Genomic DNA, 19,913 nt, shown 5'->3' on the forward strand with positions numbered 1-19,913 from the left:
GAACCCGTGATCTTTGTGTCACTCTAGCTTGATGGCTCCGATATCATGTTAAAGGACCAGCTCAACCAAAATCTTAAATAAATGGTTGAAGCCAAATAATATGTTTTATACTCATTAGTTCCTTACATAATACTTATATAAATCTTAAATCATAATTGATTTTAGGATTGATATACATTGTAGTGGTACCCTAGCGTATTTCAATTAAACCCTTGTAACATTCAATCACAATATTCTTCAATGGTACCCTTAAAAGGTTTAATGCTGCCCTAAGGGCATTGAGTAGTACCCTTAGTTTCTAGTCTTCAATATTACCCTAATGTTAATTAATGGAACCATAATATCAATCAATGGTACACTAGAGTGGTACTGAAATTAATTTCAATGGTACCCTACCCTCCCTCAACGATACCCTTTTTATCATTCTCTTGGTATAAATACAATGGTTTTATTATACAGAGTGGGGGATATCTCATATGGTTAAAGCTTTCTTCCTCATTTCAGGATCGGAGATAATGAGATTGATTCTCATAACTCGTGAGTCTTTAACACCAAAAAAACAATGGTTTCTATAAATTGTTCATTACCTATTTACTTCTTATTTCTAATTTATTAGGTAAATTTATACGCTTAATTATCTAATTGTTTGTTATTGTTGAAAGAATCAAAACCTTTATAGATTTTTAAACGAATTAATGTTTAAGATCAAAGCCACATACGTAGTACATAAGACCCTAATGTAATCTTAAACCAATGATTGTGTTTTAGGATTAATAGAAATATAGTGGTACCCTAATGTTTTTCAAATGAATCCTAAGAATTTTCAATCGTAGTACATATGACTCTTTAATGGTATCCATAGAAGGGTTCAATGGTATCTATTCTTGTACTCTTAGTGAAATCCTTTTATTATACATACAATACAGTTGAACATTATAAAGATGTTATCTAGTACTACCCTAGATACCTCCAACGAAACCCTTGTATTATACAGTTGTACATTTTTTTTTAACTCAGTGAAAGCATATGCACGTGAAGCTTTTAAACAATATATGCAAACACATACCCTTGACACCCTTGTAGTAGTACCCTAGGAACCTTTAGTGAAACCCTTTTATTATACAGTTGAACATTATAAAGATGTTTTCTAGTAGTACCCTATAGACCTTTAACGAAACTCTTATAGTATACAGTCGTACATATTTTTGACTTAATGAAAGCATATGTATGTGAAGCTTTTTAAAACATTATATGCAAAAATGAAATTTTAAAAGGTGATATGTACATTGCCCCCACTGTTGTAAACATATGAATGCTAATTAGGTGATCATGGATTATGTATGGTAGTATTTGCGGTTTTATTAAGATCTTAATTAGTTCTCTTGTACGAAGTATATAATAAGATTAATAACAATCCATATTTAATATGACTGTATAATGTATGAGATATGTAAGATGACTTGATAGAGTTAGGAGTTCCATGTAAACTTAATTTCAAGCTATCAATGGTACATGTGTGATGATCGATGATACGCATAACGGCACAAGTATATTTTTTTATCAAGCATATTCTCAATCATCATCACCATTCATTAACAATAAATTGCCTTATATTTCAGGGAAGTTATAAGTTGATTCTATTAATTTTGTAAGTCAGAATGTTATATTTTTTAAACTTTGCAAGTCATTTTAGATAATCTTTTTTAAAAAAGATAAACAAAATATCCTTGACTCTCTGGTAGTAGTACCCTAGGAACCTTTAACGAAACCCTTTTATTATACAGTTGAACATTATAAAGATGTTTCTAGTAGTACCCTATAGACCTTTAACGAAACCCTTGTGGTATACAACTATACATATTTTTGACTCAGTGAAAGCATATGTATGTGAAGCTTTTAAAACATTATATGTAAAAATGAAATAAAAAAAAAGGTGATCATGGATTATGTTGGTAGTATTTGTAGTTTTATTAAAACAATATCTTAATTAGTTCTCTTGTACGAAGTATATAATAAGATTAATAACGAACAATCTATATTTAATGTGACTGTATGATGAGATATATATGTAAGATGACTTGATAGGGTTAGGAAGCTCCATGTAAACTTGATTTGAAGCTATCAATGGTACTTGTGTGATGATTGATGATATGCATAACGACACAAGTATATTTTATTATCAAGCATATTCTCAATCATCATCACCATTCATTAACAATAAATTGCTGCATATTTCGAGGAAGTTAAAGTTGATTCTATTAATTTTGTAAGTCAAAATGTTATAATTTTGAAACTTTTCAAGTCATTTTAGATAATCTTTGTAAAAAAAAAAAAAACAAATGAGAGATTTCTAATGCAAAAAAAAAATGATAAACAAAAGAAATAAATAAACAAAAAAAAAATAAACAAAAAAGATAAACAAACAGCTAGGCAATCTCTAATGCAAAAGCATGAGAGATTTCTTTTAGCAATAACAAATGAAAAAAAATATACTTCCTCTGTTTTTTTTTAGTTGACACATTTCTATTATCACGCTTGCCAACGCATGTTTTTAACGCTTAATAACTTTAATTATCAACATTATAAAAAGTGGAAAATTAATAAAATATACATATAGACGATTCAAACAAGATCCCACATGAATATGTTTTATTGTATCCATAAACCACAAAAGCGACTCAAAGCGTGTTGTGAGAATAGTGTAAAAGTCAAATGGTGTCAACTAAAAAAAAAAGACAGAGGAAGTATGTATAAGACATTTAATTTCTTTTAGCTTAAAATAAAGCTCTCAACAGTGTAACCAGTCAATCTCTCAATCTCCAATGCAAAAACATGAGAAATTTCGTTTAGTAACAAATGAAAAAACCATGATGTGTCTTCAAAGCTCTGTTGACATAATTGGTTTAGCTTTAATCATAGCTAAAAACGAAAATAACATCATACTACAAAACTGAAGATAAATTATCATATGTAGTACTAAATTATCATATACAAAGTACTATAAGAGTTCATAAGAAATATTTTTATACATTATTAATGCTATGCCTCCAAAAATAAATACGCACCAAAATATATACTACAAGGGTTTATCATAATTTTAGTGTCAAATTAAGGAAGATAAATGATAGACAAACTCAATTATAAATATTAAAATAACGTGTTGGAATCTTAAAAAAAAAAAAAAAAAAAAAAAAAAAAAAAAAAAAAAAAGCTTTGAATTTAATCCCTATGAAACAATAACTAATAAAGTAGACATGCATTGAACAAAAATAAAGCTGCTTCAATTGAGTGTATACAAGCATATTGAGGAAAGAGGAGAGTAATACAAGGCTATGAAAGAAATGAGAAAAGATAAAATATTACAATTTTAAGTATTGCCCCACCATTTTCCCAATTGTTTTTTTATTCAGCTGTGGGTCCCATACCATTACCAAATTTTACTATACAATTATATTTTCCCTCCAATTCCTCACCCCGTTACACCAAAAGTTGCATTTTATTACAAAAGTTGCCATGTTATGTATTTCTATATACATAACTAACCTCCTTTACTACTTCCTCATCAATATATATATTAAAACTCAAAGGCAAGCATTGTAATCTTGCCACGTGTTGTCAATCTCGCCACGTGTTGCCATGTCACATACTATTACCAATCATCAATGTTTCCACACAAAAATTAATAATTTGAGAGCAATAGTATTTGAACCCATGACCTCATCTTCATTAAAGTTAAACTCTAACCATTACTCCAACAACAAATCTTATGATAATAAAGTTGTAATAAAAAGAGTTATTCATGTTCATAAATACAAAAATTTTAATAGCCAACTTATATGTGTATATTTTGACAACAATATAATTATAAAATTAATTTCATTTTTTTCCATTACTCAACCTTTAGTATAAGTTATACACTTATATTTAAGTATTAAAATGTGTAACCCAAATTTAAATAAAGGTATTTTTTTTTAACTAAGAAATTTGTTACTAGAAGGAATTTTAATGATACGATATAATATTTAGTTACTTCATATTAATTAATAATTAACAAATGGTCGATATTGTTTTTATAAAACCACCAATGTATGTAGGTGGCTGGCATGGGCGGTTGCCGGATTGGCTAGGTGGTTGGGCTTTGGCTGGTGGGTTTTGTTCTTAATTTGTTTTTAATTTTTTTTTTTAATTTTTTAGCCAATTGATTCGTGACACATGTCACTTTAATAAAAATAAATAAATAACCCATTCAACTGGTAACCGGTATTTGGGATTGAAGAAAAAGAAGACCCCCCAAAGTTCGGATTATTCCAGAATAAATGAAAGTTGGGATTATTTTTTCTATTTTTTCCTTTTAAATATAGTATTTTTATATGCATACAATGACCCGGGGCAGCGCCCGGGCCAAAAAAAACTAGTTGTTTATTATACTCCTCCCGTTTCATTGTGTTAATCTCCTTTGCAATCAATCACTTAAAATAAGAAAAGGAGGATTCTTAATAATTTGAAATCTGATTGCAGCTTTGTATTTAATGTTTTGTCTTTTCTTGTTTTATTAGTTTATTTGTGGGAATTGACTGTAATTAAATCGCCTATAATAAATCTTGATTGGAAGATTTTGACATGTCAGCAATCCACTAGCATATATATTAACCAATCAGAATTATTAGACTATTTAAACACCCAATTAGATTAATTATTCACAGATTATGAAATTCATTCACCCTATAATAATTTTAGGAATATATTTCATATAGGTATATCATTTTGAAACGCCCAAAGTAGTATATGAGACTAACAAAGTGAAACGGAGGGAGTAACTATTATAGTGTTTATATACTTTTTATTTGAATAATTGGTGTGTCGAGTCCTTACATTTTTATATTTTGATTTTAATAATACATATTTAACAAATAACAACTGTGCATCTATTGCATGAGATTTGACTTGGTTTTTATATATGTGCAGATACCGAGCTTGGAAAAACTTCAAGAACAAAGGTGATGATGACATCAAACTCAAAGATGGTGGTTGCCCTTTTAAAATTGTTCCCATCTTAAGAACCAATCTGAATTACAGCGTCTTTGATGTTAATCAACTTGTATATCCCGATAAACATTGTGTAAGTTTTTTGGTTAATTGTTCGCTGTATGCTTGTATGATTTGTATCTACTAACATTTTTCCCCCAATTTTTATCCACAACACTCTTAAACTCAATTCTCAAATAAATAAATATATATATATATATATATATATATATATATATATATATTTATATTTATATAATCACTTTTTAAATTTAAAAAAACAACACCACCATAACTACATATTAAAGTTATACAAAGATTATTTTTCGTCGCAACAAATACATATAAGTATATAATTTGTGCTTTAACATCGGTACGTTTTAGTTATGAAAATTTTATAATTGTCAATTAAAATGTTTATTCATTAAATACTCCGTCCTTGATATAACTTTCTTTGAAAGGTAATTCGTTTGCACCACTTACGTAGTTACGTGTATTTTTGCAATGACATTAAAATTTAATTTAGAAATAATTGTATTTAATTAACAACTCAAGTTAATTAAGGGTCTGTTCTCTTACGTTGAAATTTAGTTCAGTTCAGTTCAGTTCAACTCAGTTCAGTTCAGCTCCTAATTTCCTTCTCTTATAAAATATTCATTTCAGTTCAGTTCAGTTCAGTTCAGTTCAGTATAGCTCAGTTCAGTTCAGTTCAGTTCAGTTTAGTTTAGTTTGGTTCAGTTCAGTTAAGTTAAGTTAAGTTCAGTTCAGCTGAGTTCAGTCAATGAGAATAGTTTTATTAGTGGTAGGTATGTATGATGGAAAGTATATTTATAAAAAATAAAAAACTTGCTATTAATTAACTGTATTTAAGATAACAATATGATTAAACTAAACATGGGTAGTAATTGCTATTAATTGGTACAGGTTGCTATAGTTCATACAAATAACTTGGACAGAAAATTTTTGGGAGTTGGTGGTTCTCTCACAATTTATAAACCTGTAGTACAACCTAATCAATGGTCTTCGGCGCGAATTAAGCTTTTAGATGGTGAGGATAGCTTTGAAGCCGGGTGGATGGTAAGATAAGAATTCAATTTAAGAATTTTTTTAGTTCTTAAAATTGTCATAAATCACAAAGAATACATACAACATACTTATTTTGGGTATCAATGTGCTCAATTTCAGGTAAATCCTGCGATATTCAAGGATAATGAAGCACATTTATATGCAAGTTTCATTGTAAGCATTCTTATCCATTACTATTATAGGTTTAAAGTCTTTTATATATAATAGTGTAATAAGAGTAGTTCTGGTCTTCAAAAAAAAAAAAAAAAAAAATTGTAGTTCTGGTCTTCTAGATATATACCAGGTATGTTTTAGAAAAAACGTATTAATAAGAAATATTAATAATTTTATTTTATGTGAAAAATTTAATTAATGTTAATGTACGGAGTATAATGCACCATTAGAGTCTTAATGGTACGTATCAGTCATATCACATTGGTATATATATGATGTACTCTTCTCACATTTATTTGTACCATTAAAGGATTGTAAAATACATTTTTTTAATGGTATTACCTTTTCTCTGGTGGTATATTATATTATACCTATGTTAGAATATGATGTGTCATTTACAACATATATTATTCACAAAAATATCATGATTTTTTTAATTTACAAACACATATCGGGAATGTATAAAGACTTATCTGTTTAATACTCCAGATAATCTCTTACAGATACTTGATGTACTAAAATTGCTCCACAAACTCCCTCGAAAGAAAGGGTTTTCTCTCTAGATAGTAGGGTTTGGATGCCGTCTTGACGACTCTTTGATTTTTTTTTTTTCAATTTTCTCGGTGATTCTGGTGGTGATTATGGCTGACGACATAATAGAACGCTATGCTAGTTTGAAATTGGACGATGAGGACGGTGGAGTAGTGGATTTAGGAGTGGTTGACTCGGCTCCAATGTCTGACAAATTTCACCTAATGCTAATTGGAAGATTAGTGACAAAGAGGCCTTACAATGTTGAGGCTTTCAAGAATACCATGATCAAATCGTGGGGTTTGGTTGATAAACTTCTGATTCGTGCCTTATGACCGAACCTTTACGCTTTTCAATTTTTCCATTGGAGGGATCGTGAGCGTGTGCTTGAGGGAAGGCCGTGGTGTTTCGATAACAAATTAATAGTGCTCAAAGAGATTGAGGGGGGCGAACAACCTGATAAAGTCTCTCTCTATCACTCACCTTTTTGGGTGAGGATAAAGAATTTACCCTTCAATTGTCGATCAGACGCGGATGTGAAAGAACTTATTGCAAATTAGGGTGAATTACTAGAACTGGAAGAGGATGCCCTGGGCCTTGAGAGGTTTAGAAGAGCGAAGGTTTTAATCAATGTCACGAAACCTTTGCGTAGATGTCAACGAATTTTGGACAAAGCAGGGAATATGGTGCTGGTGGAATTTGTATACGAACGATTGCCTTTCTTTTGTTTCGCATGTGGTGTTATTGGTCATTCCAAGAAAGATTGCTATGTAGTCTCGGAAGATAGCAAGAAGCAAAAACTAGGATGGGGCCGTTGGCTGAGGGCCTCTCCAAGAAAGGGTAGGCAGAGAGAGGTGGAAGAGGTCGAAGCTGTTCTTTCGACCCGCAAGCAATTGTTTGTCACGAAGGAGTCCGAGAAGAAGGTGAGTGAGGAGTCAGCTGGGGAAGAGGAGGGTAGCATTCTGGGAATTTCGATGGGGGAAAATACAGGGGAGCAGGAGGTTGTGGTGGAGAAGAGTGGGTGTCAGGGGCGTGAGGAAGGTGCACTTATTGAGGGGCAGCAAGCTACTTCGAAGAGGGGGGAGAGGGATTCTTGTGTTGTATCGGCTGTGAAGGAGGCTCTAGCAGGGGGGGGAGGAGGTTTAAGAGGATTGAGAGGTAAAATGATACTTATGATGCTTATATGTCTGCGGCTGGTGAACAAGCACTAGGCAAACGTGAGAGAGAGATTGATAAGAGTATTGCAAGCAAGGAAGGGGAGTGTAAGAAACTGATTGTCGAGAATGAATTGACCGGATTGCGAGTGGCGGAGGCTGTCATTGAGCAGCCCCGCCGAGCTCAATGAACATTTTGTGCTGGAACTGTCGGGGAATGGACAACCCCGATTCAGTTCGACAACTCCGTAAGTGGAGTAGGCTTCATGCCCCCAACATGGTGTTTTTGTCGGAAACTATGGTGAACAAGAACATTATTGAGGGTCTTAAAGACCGATTTGGCTTTACTAGTGCGTTTGGAGTGTCGAGCAGGGGGGAAGAGTGGAGGGTTGTGCTTGTATTGGAGGGAGGGAGTGGATTGCACTATTGTTTCTTACTCACAAAATCACATTTGTGGAGATATTAAAAAGAATGATGTAGTATGGAGATTTGTGGGATTGTATGGTTGGCCGAAAGAGGAGGAGAGATATAAGACATGGACTTTGATTAAATTTCTATGTGAAAGTACCACGGTGCTTATTATATTTGGAGGTGATTTTAATGAAATCTCGAGTTATGGTGAAAAGGAGGGAGGGGCGGATAGGGTGAGGAGGGAGATGGAGGGCTTTCAAAATGTTGTGAGTGATTGTGAACTTAGGGACTTGGGATATAATGGCTCGTGGTACACTTGGGAGAGGGGAAACTCGGTGGACACTAGAGTACGCGAGAGGCCTGATCGTTTCTTAGCTTCATTGTCATGGACTGATCTCTTTTCGAATTATGGGGTTGAGCATTTGGTGAGGTACAACTCGGACCATACAGCAATTCTATTGAAGTCGAAGGCCCAAATCAAGAAAAATAAAAAGAAGAAGCGATTCAAGTTTGAAACGGGGTGGTTGCTTGATAAGTCATGTGAGCTTGTGGTGAAATCTGCGTGGAGTTCTTCTTTGGGGCTGCCTACAATCGCTAGAGTGGCTGCGGTGGGTAGGGGTTTGTTGGTGTGGAGCGAAAAGAAATTTAATAACTTGGGGAAGCAGATAGATGACACTGAAAAGGAGCTTAGGGCTGCCCAACAACGTCCCACGTCGATTGAGAGCTGCTTAGAGTGCTCAAGATTGGAGCAAAAACTCGATGATCTTAATGCTAAACATGAGTCCTATTGGCACATTAGATCTCGAGTAGCAGAAATAAAAGATGGTGATAAAAATACAAAGTACTTTCACCACAAAGCATCTCAAAGGAGGAAGAAGAATTCTATTGTAGGCCTTTTTGATGAGTCAGGCGCATGGCAAACTGGGGAAGAAAAGCTCGAAAAAGTGGTCTGCCAATTTTATAAAAATTTGTTTACCTCGTCTGACCCTTCGGAGGAGGAGATTCGGTTAGTCTTGGACAATATGACTTCTGTGATCACTCCGGAAGATAATGCTGAGCTGTTGAGACCGTTTACTAAGGAGGAGATTTTTGCCGCTCTCTCTCAAATGCAACCCTGTAAAGCTCCGGGACCCGATGGTATGCATGCTATTTTTTATCAACGTTTCTGGCATATTGTTGGTGATGATGTGACTAGATTTGTTAGTAATATTTTACATGGTGTTTGCTCCCCAAAACAAGTAAATAATACTAACATTGTATTGATCCCGAAAGTTGACTCCCCCAAAACTACCGCTGAGTTTAGACCTATTGCCCTTTGTAATGTTCTTTACAAGATTGTGTCTAAGGCCATTGTGATGAGATTGAAAAATATCCTTCCGAAGGTTATTTCGGAAAATCAGAGTGCCTTTGTTCCAGGGAGAATGATTACAGATAATGCTTTGGTAGCTCTGGAGATTTTTCATTCGATGAAAAAGAGATGCAAAGGTTGAAAGGGTTGGATTGGGATGACACTTGACATGAGCAAGGCGTATGACAGGGTTGAATGGGGCTTTCTGAGACAACTGCTGCTCACTATGGGTTTTGATGGTAGGTGGGTCAATGTGATTATGGAGTGTGTCTCTTCGGTTTCATACTCCTTTGTGATTAATGGAGGAGTTTATGGGTCGGTTATATCGACTAGAGGGCTCCGACAAGGAGACCCCCTATCCTCGTATCTTTTTATTCTTATTGCAGATGTTTTCTCAAGAATGTTACAAAATAAAGTACGGGATAGGAAACTTCATGGGGCGAAGCCAAGCAGAAATGGGCCGGAGATCTCTCACCTCTTATTTGCTGACGATAGTATTCTCTTTGCAAGGGCAAGCCGACAGGAATGTGAAGTAATTGTTGATATTCTCAACCAATATGAAGTAGCATTTGGGCAGAAAATTAACTATGATAAATCGGAGGTGTCCTTTAGTAGAAGGGTAAGGGGCGATCGCAGAGATGAGTTATTGAGTCTTCTTAATATGAAACTGGTGGACAGGCATGAAAAATATCTTGGTATCCCCACAATTGTTGATAGATCGAAAAAAGCAGTATTTGGAGCTCTCCTTGAAAGAATCTGGAAGAAATTGCAGGGTTGGAAGGAAAATTTTTTATCGAGAGCAGGAAAGGGAGTACTTCTTAAATCTGTGATTCAAGCTATACCCACGTATCTTATGGGGGTGTACAAAATTCCGGAGTATGTTATTCATAGTATTGAATCGGCCATGGCAAGATTTTGGTGGGGTCAGAGTAGTACTCGTCGGAAGGTCCATTGGGTGAGTTGGGATAAAATGTGTACCCCGAAATGCTTGGGAGGGTTGGGTTTCAAAGACTTAAGTGTCTTTAATGACGCTCTACTTGGGCGTCAGGCTTCTTGGAGATTAATCCGTAGGGCCGAGTCTTTACTGGGGAAGGTGATGCGTGCAAAGTACTATCCCAACTTTACCTTTCTAGAGGCGCGACTGGGGTACTCTAACAGCTACTCGTGGCGTAGTGTTTGGAGCTCTAAGGCTCTAGTGAAGGAGGGTTACATTTGGAGGGTGGGTGTGGGTTCGAACATCAACATATGGAGTGACCCTTGGGTGTGTGATGAGGCAGGCAGGTTTGTTACTACTATGCAGAGGGCTGAGGTCGAGAAGGTGAGGGACATCATTGACACTGAACGTATGGAGTGGAGGACCGATTTGATTGAAGAGGTATTTGAGGAGAGGGACGTTCGCTGCATTTTGGCTATACCTTTGAGCTGGCGCCATCAACAAGATGAAATTACATGGGCGTTCTCTATGGGTGGGGAGTATTCTATGAAGACTTCGTATATGCTGGGCAAGGGTTGTAATTTTGACGAATTTCACAAAGCGTTTGTGGGTTTATGGAAGATAAATGTGTTCCCGAAGACTCGTCACTTCCTTTGGAGAGTTTGCACTGACACTCTCCCTGTTAGGAAGCTCCTTCTTAAGCGCCATATGACTGATTCTGCTTGTTGTCCATGGTGTAATGAAGACGAGACATTGGGTCATGCTTTGTTTGATTGTATTAGAGTGAAAGAGCTGTGGGAAGATAGTGGCTGTATTGCTATGAATCGGTGGGAAGATGCGGATAGCTGGTGCGACTTTGTTGTGCAATGGAGTGAGCTAGACCCGAAAGTGGTGCAAAAGGGGGTTCTTTTGGCTTGGTGCATTTGGCATGAACGAAATATGAAGATTTTTGAAAATAAGATTACCCCAAACTTTGTGCTGCTGGAAAGGGTAGCTCGTTGGGTGGAGGAGTTGGAGAAGCATAACTCCACTGTTCGCACATCAATTGGCCGGGCAAAGCCTACTTCGAGTCCTAAGAGATGGGTCGCGCCGCCTGTTGGGGTGATTAAAATTAATGCTGATGCATCTTTGGCTGAGGATGGTTGGGTGGGCTTGGGTGTGGTGGCGAGAGATAGTGAAGGGGGTGTGGTCTTCGCAGGTACTCGAAGGATCAGGGCCAACTGGCCTGCTGAAATTGCTGAAGCGAAGGCCATCGACTTGGCAATCAAACTGGGTAGACAACGAGGACTCGAGCATATTGTTATAGAATCCGACTGCCAGCTCCTTGTTAAACGTCTCTCAAAGGGTGCCTTGTTCTTCACAGATTTGGATTCAGTTCTAGGGGATATTTTATATGCTTGTAATTCTTTTGTGTCAATTAGTTGGTCTCATGTTAAAAGGGAGGGTAATTTCGTTGCCCATCATCTTGCTAGGCTAATTCCTTTCGGCACCGAACAAGTGTGGGATAATCATTGTCCACATGAAGTTTCGCCCTATGTAATGATGGATACTTTATCCTTGGATTAATTGATTTATGTGATCCGTTTCCCTAAAAAAAAAATAAAAAAAAAAGATACTTGATGTACTATTCATACCAATAAAATGCAATTTTTTTTTTTGGAAACACATGCTAAAATACTCTACAGTTTGCTAGAAGTAATTTTAGGATAGGTGAACTCACAAGATTTTATTTTGAAATGCACATGCATGAGTGAGGATTTGATCTATATATTTGTCCATGCCCATATAATCAAGATCTGTGAGTACCATTATCTTAATGTATACCATCAAATTCTCATAAATCCCACTGTTTTTTTTTTAAATTTACTCACTTTTCTTCAATTTACTAACTTGTAAGTGTTGTAGCAAATTATTTTTAGATATTAGACTCACTCCTTTTGATACTACATATGAAAATAATAATTTAATATGTCACTTTTCTCTCCTATAAGTAATAAAGTAAATGTATTTTTTGGTTTTTGTAAAAATGTAGATTTGTAAACTGAAAAGAAACTGAGGGCATATTTACTAATATTCTAATATTCTTGAATTGAAAAAAAAAAAAAATTTGATAGGTTGGGGGAAAAGGATGCATAAATCTTCAATGTCCAGGCTTTGTTCAGGTGGCTAAAGACTTGCCTTTGGGTACAGTCCCACCCAAGTACTCTGAATATGGAGGAGAACAATGGGCTTGGGGTTTATCAATTGTCAAGGTATAAGTCCACAACTATTATTTGGCTCAATCGTCATGCCTCACCATTACATGCAATTAACAATTATACACCCAATTCATGACTAATATTTTTAAAAATAAAATAGTCATACTGTCATTTATTACATTTTGATATTTTATTTGCAAAAAAAAAAAAAAAAAAAAAAAAAAAAAAAAAAAAAAAAATTAAAGAAATAAAAGAAAAGACATACCTTAGTAGTTAATTAATTATGCTTATGGTGTTAGATCGGAACCTTGAGGTTGCATATTCAATATCTCATATAGAAAATATTCATATTTGATGATTTGATTGCAACATATAACATGAAATTATAAAAGCTTATCAATTGGTAATAAATCTACTGTTAAGAGTAAAGGTTGCATGTTCAAATTTTGTATAATCTACTTTTATAATTTTGAAAGTAAGTTGATAACATAGAATAATACATGAATCTTTTATATAATTTATGAGTTCTCAAAACTCCAATCCTACAATATTTTGAATTCCTTTCTCTGTCTCTCTCTTTTTTTTCTTTTTTTTTAATAGAAGTTATTAGGGACTTTGGTTACATATTAAACTACTTTTAATATATACTAGGGATTCAACGCGCGCGATGCGCGCAGATGACAGGCTTTAATTTTAAGGAGAATTATTACGGGTGGTCTTTATGCCTTATGCATATTTGCATGGTATTTTATTATATCAATTTGCATACTAATTTTTAACTACTTATTGATGAGACAAATTAAATAAATTAAACAAGTCATCATATATAAAGGCCTTGTTAAAAAAAAGAGACATAAAGGCTTTTGAATTCAATGGGGGTTAAATATGTAAAAGAATATTGTTATATGTAAAAGAACATTGTTATATGTAAAAGAACATTGTTAGGGATATAAATGTCCATGTACTATTCATAAGAGCATTCTCCCACTTTTTATAAGGTAGGGATAAACTAGCATTTAAATCCCGGCCAAACGCACCAAGTTAACATTAATTCTATGATTGAAATCCTTATATATATATATATATTTTATTTTGGTAGAATAACATGTAATATAGTGATAGCTTATTGGCTAACACTTAAAACTTTAGATTATAGGTTCAAATTTATACAACCACACTTTTATGCACGTAAAATGAAGCTTGATTAACTAATTTGTACATTTGAATTTTTAATACTCATCTTGTATACTTGATTACTTGTATGAGTATGTCACACATTTAGTTTTGTTATGAGCTACCAAAAGAATTTTTCCAAGACTTGCCACAACACGTAACATACCCATTAGTACTAATATTCATGTTTTGTGAGCGTGTAGCATCAAGATGATGGAAATTGGTGGTTATCATTTTCTCGTACAAAAGAAGACATTGGATACTGGCCCAAAGAATTGTTTACTTCACTGAAAGAATTTTCCAATCAAGTTGAATGGGGAGGTGAGATTTACAATCCCGAACTTAGTCGTCCTCCTCCTGAGATGGGCAATGGGAGGAGGGCAATCTATAATGGTCGATATACAGCAGCAGTAATAGCTGCTACATACGTCGATGAAAGTTATAATAATGTGGTAAACCCCGAAGACACTCATAAGGTTTGGGAATGTGAAGAATCATATATTGTTAAGGATGATGGCTATATATCAGAAGAACTAGGCCGAATGATATATTATGGAGGCCCAAATAACCCTTTGATGTTATAGTGATTTTGTAAATCCATCAATAAAATGTTTAATTTGTTTCATTATAGTTGGTCTTGCTAAATCTTAGCTTACATACTCTAATCATCAGCATGTTTCAACAATTGGGTTTTATTATTATTATTTAGATTTTTTAGAAAATAACACCACAAATTTTCAAAATTTTTAATTATAAGACCACATCATCTCAAATTTTTATTATAACACTACCAACTAACAGATTTTTGGATGGAATCCGTTAGCGGGACCCAACAAGTACATGTAACACTCATTGATTAGTTTTTTAAAAAAAAGTAAAAAAAAAAAAAAAAAAAAAACCCTAACCCAACAAGTCTTACCATCGCACCACCTTACCGCCGGCAACACAACTCCAGCCGAAAACCACCAGTACCCCACCTTGACCGGCGAAACCGAGCGACTCCCACCTCTACACCAGAGAAACTGAGCGACCACCACCCTTACCCGTTCACCCCTTCCCCCTCCTCGAAAACCAACCAGCCAAGTCGTTCAATTCAAACCGCCGCGCAACACCACTATGTAAAACCACCCCCTTTTGACCCAATCACCCTTGAAACGGCCAAATCGACCATCGAAATTACTCATTCTGGGTTTCCATGGTCGATTCCGGCCATTTTGAGGGTGAAAGGGTAAAGGAGAGGTGCGACTTTTGGCCGCTATAACACCGATCGTTGGGGTTTAATCGCCAATTTTCGGTGTTTTAAGGTTGGGTTAGGTGGGTTTTCCGGTGGCTGGGGTGTTTCAAGGTGGGTTTTCGGTGGCTTGGTTGCCGACAGTGGGGATGGGATGGGGAGGGGGTTGCCGGTGGTGGGCTGGGTTAGGATTTGGGTTTTTATTTAATTTTTTTTTGTTAATTTTTTTCTTTTTTTAAAAGCAATCAATAAGTGCCACGTGTACTTGGTGGGTCCTACTAACGGATTTCATCCATAAATCCGTTAGTTGGTGTTGAAATCAATTTTTTTGGTTTTTTTTGTAGTGTTATAATAAAAATGTGAGATAATGTGGTGCTATAATTAAAATTTTTGAAAATTTGTGGTGTTATTTTCTAAAAATACTTATTTTTTTCAATATTTTTTTTACTTACTATCGTATATTTGGTCTTGCTAAAGCTTACGTACTCTAATATGATAGTTGTCTTGTTGAACTTAACTTATTTTTGCTGAACTGAAAATATTTAACTGAGTTATTGAAATTGTTTATACGTGCTAAACTAAAATTATCTTTACTGTTATTATTTTTTGTAAGGTGAAGTGAACATGGCATTATTATACGGATCAGAGAAGCAAAGAGCATATAAACAATAATTTATGACTTTTCGTTGCTGTAAAAATTAGTAATAAAAAAATGAAATTGTTGTTATATTATTAAAAAAAAATACAAGTATGTACAGTATTAAATGTTTCAAAAAAAAAACCCGTATTAAATAAAACACAAATTTTTATATGTGATTGGCCCCACTGTGTGACCGAGGTTACTCAAGTTATTCGATCAGGGATTACTCGAGTTACTCGGTTAAGGATTATTCGGTCATGGGTTAATTGAGGGGTTACTCGGTCAGGGGTAACTTGAGTAACCCCTAACCGAGTAACTCGAGTTACCCCATACCCCAGTCACATAGAAAATCCCATTAAATAAAAACAATGGATTTATAAATTTAAAAGGAAAGTTATCTTTTTTTTTATTGTTTTTGAAGCAAAAAGGAAAGTTATCTAAATGATAGTCAACTAATGTATGGTAATTGCGTGATCATAATTAAAAAAGAAAGTGAGATTTTTATCTTTATTATATAAGCCAAAGGGTGGGGGAGAATTAAAAAATTGGTGTCCGAAATAAACTACCGAAACACTAACACCCCTCCTTCTCCAATGTTTAATTTTTTTTTTTTGAACGGGAAGAATAATATCATTAAATAAAAGTCATACGACATCTACAATAATAAGGATCTGTAAACCACAGATTTAGAGAAAATATCATAAATTTTACAATCAAAATCATAACTAATTTGCATATTTGGCATAGCTCATACTCCACCGTTCCAAGCTTGACGCGAGCAATGATTTTCGATGTCTTTGCATCTTTCCAAGTTGAGACCTCCACAATCTGCGCTGATGTTTTGATCGACCGGTTGATGACAAATCCCAGACCCATAGGAATCCAAATCACCTTTCCAATTATTATAAGAACCCTAAACATAAAATTCTCATCCATAGATGAGAATCAAAATCCCAGAAAATTGGGACAGACTCTCACAAATGGAGAGAACAAAACAAAACAAATAAACAAAAACGTAAAACAAAACAAAAAACTAAATTGAATTAAAGAAAAAGGGTCGGAAATAGTCTAATTTCCGAAACGGCCAAGAAAATTAAAACCCTAGAAGAGATAGGAGAGAGAAGAGAGAAAAAGGGGCGGCCGAAGAACTATATATTGTACGGAGTATAAAAGTCATAAATCATTTTGAGGCGTGAACGGAATCACTTTTCCAAAAGTATAAAAGTAAAGTATATTGAAATGAAATAGTTTCTTAATATATTTAAAAGAAGTAGAAAACTATAATTCTCTAATTACATTTGCTATTGCCCATTATGAATTAATTTACTTATTGTGGGAATTATGACATTTAAATCAGAAATTTAACCACGAGCTCAATTCTCTTACACCGGTATATTATAGCATTCATTATATATAAACTCAGTGGTAAAAAAAATAAGTCAAAATTATTACGGGAATACGAAACAAAGTCAAACTATACCAATTACAAAATGGATGAGAGTAAATGGTTTAAGGATCTGTATTACTTCATGATTCTTTAATATATATATAACAAAGATTATGGAATCGTATAGTATATTATCCCAAAAAATTAATAAATTTAATTTGACCTTATCGTAACTTATCTTAACTAGCATCCTTTTATAGCATGGGTACAATCAATACTTTTGATGGTATTAACATTTGTGTTTGTATTGTTTTGTGAGGGTATGTATAGCATGAAGATGACAAACATTATTGGGTATCAATAATTACTGATATAAAAAAAGTAATGGGATATTATCCAAAAGAATTATTTTCTTTTCCGGATTATTTTAGCCAAGTAGAATGGGAAGGTGAAATTTCAAATCCCATACAAAGTTCTCCACCACCTGAGATGGGCAATGGGAAGAAGGCACTCTACAACCCTTTCTATACAACATCAGTTATGCATGCTTCTTATGTCGACTGGAATTATACGAATGTGTTAAATCCCGAAGACACTCATAAGGTTTGGGATTGCGAAGCATCGTATACTGTTAAAGATGCTGGTTGGAAAACTGAAGAATTTGGTCGTCTCATGTTGTATGGAGGTTATAATGAGGTATGAGAGCCTACCATGTTTCTAGAGTTTTTTGTAAAATCATCTAGAGTTGTTTAATTACTATTTTTTTTTAGAGATAAGCAGGGCGGATATGGAGAATCGATCGGTCCCAAGAGCCTCTGCTGTAACACTCCCAAATTACTCTCTAATATTTAACAATGCTAATCCAACTTTAGGGAGTAACATGGGAGTATTACCGCCACGTGATTACGTAGGGCTTAACAGAGTTTTGCAGCGGAAAACAATACTTATCTTTTATTAATAATAATAGTAATAATAATAGTTTGATACACTTTCAAAATAACTACATTACTAATGCTATATTTATTAAGTTAAACTAGGTTATCACCGCCCATCATATCCAATGCAGCATATAGTTCACGTTGTCCGATCGCCATCACCTATCTACTTATCAAAATGATAAGTAGGGCCAAGTCAAAACAAAACAAATACGTATTAGCCAAAATGCTAAGTACATACAAATGCTAGACATGTAAAATCAATTTAATTAATTAAACATGCTTTCGAAGTGTTTTAACTTTAATAAATCATAATTTATCCAAACCATTCCTGAATAGAGATTCATGTAAAAAAACTTGTCAAAAGAACTAATTTTCGAAATAACCAACTTTCCAAAGAGAATTACGAATAGGATGGATCAATCTATATTTTCATAAATCATTTTCCCATCTAAGTGTGCACACCCCCCAAGCTAGTAAATCCAAAGATCCAAGGAGTAACTCCTGTTAAATAAATTTTTCAATATCCCATACTCGGGATAATTTTAACAATAAAACTTCCTTTTAAAAACATCTTGAATATCAGTACAAGTTTATAATCAACCATATGAAATATTTAAACATTTGAGATCAAACACTTAAAACATGTTTCACCGAAATATATTTCACAAATCATTTAAACATGGTTCAAAATCACTTAACATGTAAATCACGTTGCATTTAAAAGTCACTTTTAAAAGATCTAGCCACGTGTACGTACCTTGATCCTTGCACACAAGTACGGACCTCCTAATTTTGAACCCGAAATTCCTCCTATAACAAACTAATAATCCTAATCAAATACTTTTCAACCCATAAACACAAGAACTTAGACTATCGACTTTGACTAGTTGTGCATGAACAATTTATTATCATAACCCTTTTATAAAATTAACACTTGTATTCATAAAATTATCTTTGATAATCCGTAATAATAATATTTATAATTAAAAGGTAGAAATAGTAGTATCATATGTACGTAGTAGTATACAACATATATGTGTAGATAGTTGTTGCTAGCTAATAATAATAATGAGTAGTAGTAGTAGTACGTGAAGATGAGATCAAGTAAGTAGTAGTAGTATTACTAGTAGTAGTAATAATCTTATTAATAATTATAATAGTAGGAGTTAAAGTGGTGCAATAGTAGTAGTAATCTAGTAGTATATATATATAGTAGTATATAGGAGGGACTTACAGTAGAAACAAGAGGGAAAGGAGGTGGCAGCAAGGTGGTGTCGTGGTGGCTCGCGACCAAAAAGGAAATGAAAGAAAGGAAGATATGAGGAGGAAATAAAGGAGGAGAAGGAATATGGAGTAAGAATGCCTTACTTCCATGGCTATTTATAGCCTCCAAAAACTTCCATCATCAATGTTGCCAGAAAGGAGATGGATGGTGGTTGGGTGGTTTACTTGGACTTTGACTGTTGACTTTGACCATTGACTGTTGACTTTGACCATGGAGTAAGAAGTAGATGAGTGGTAGTTGGGTAAGTTTGACCCGGAAATAAGTGTTTGACTCGGGATTTCGGGCATAATACTAAAGGTTAAAAATCCGATTTTTGGTTATGACAAATTTTAACATGACTCGTATAATTAAAACCTTTTATAAAACATAATTATAATATTATCTTCATAAAATCATATAAATATTTTTGTGTAATAGAA

At 34.1% G+C, this 19,913-nt stretch overlaps 1 long non-coding RNA gene across 2 annotated transcripts; it reads right to left on the reverse strand.

Annotated features, from left to right (window-relative positions):
- Positions 1-17,958: 17,958 nt before the first annotated feature.
- Positions 17,959-19,561, reverse strand: LOC110700813. Of its 2 annotated transcripts, none has more exons than XR_002507281.1 (3): positions 19,444-19,561; positions 18,967-19,019; positions 17,959-18,372 (listed from the first exon to the last, which is right to left on the reverse strand). It is a non-coding gene; the product is annotated as an uncharacterized LOC110700813 (long non-coding RNA). The 2 variants fall into 2 exon arrangements; XR_002507280.1 differs by having other exon boundaries at positions 18,967-19,029.
- Positions 19,562-19,913: the final 352 nt, after the last annotated feature.

This window comes from Chenopodium quinoa, unplaced genomic scaffold, assembly GCF_001683475.1.
Source record: "Chenopodium quinoa cultivar QQ74 unplaced genomic scaffold, ASM168347v1, whole genome shotgun sequence".
NCBI lineage: Eukaryota > Viridiplantae > Streptophyta > Magnoliopsida > Caryophyllales > Amaranthaceae > Chenopodium > Chenopodium quinoa.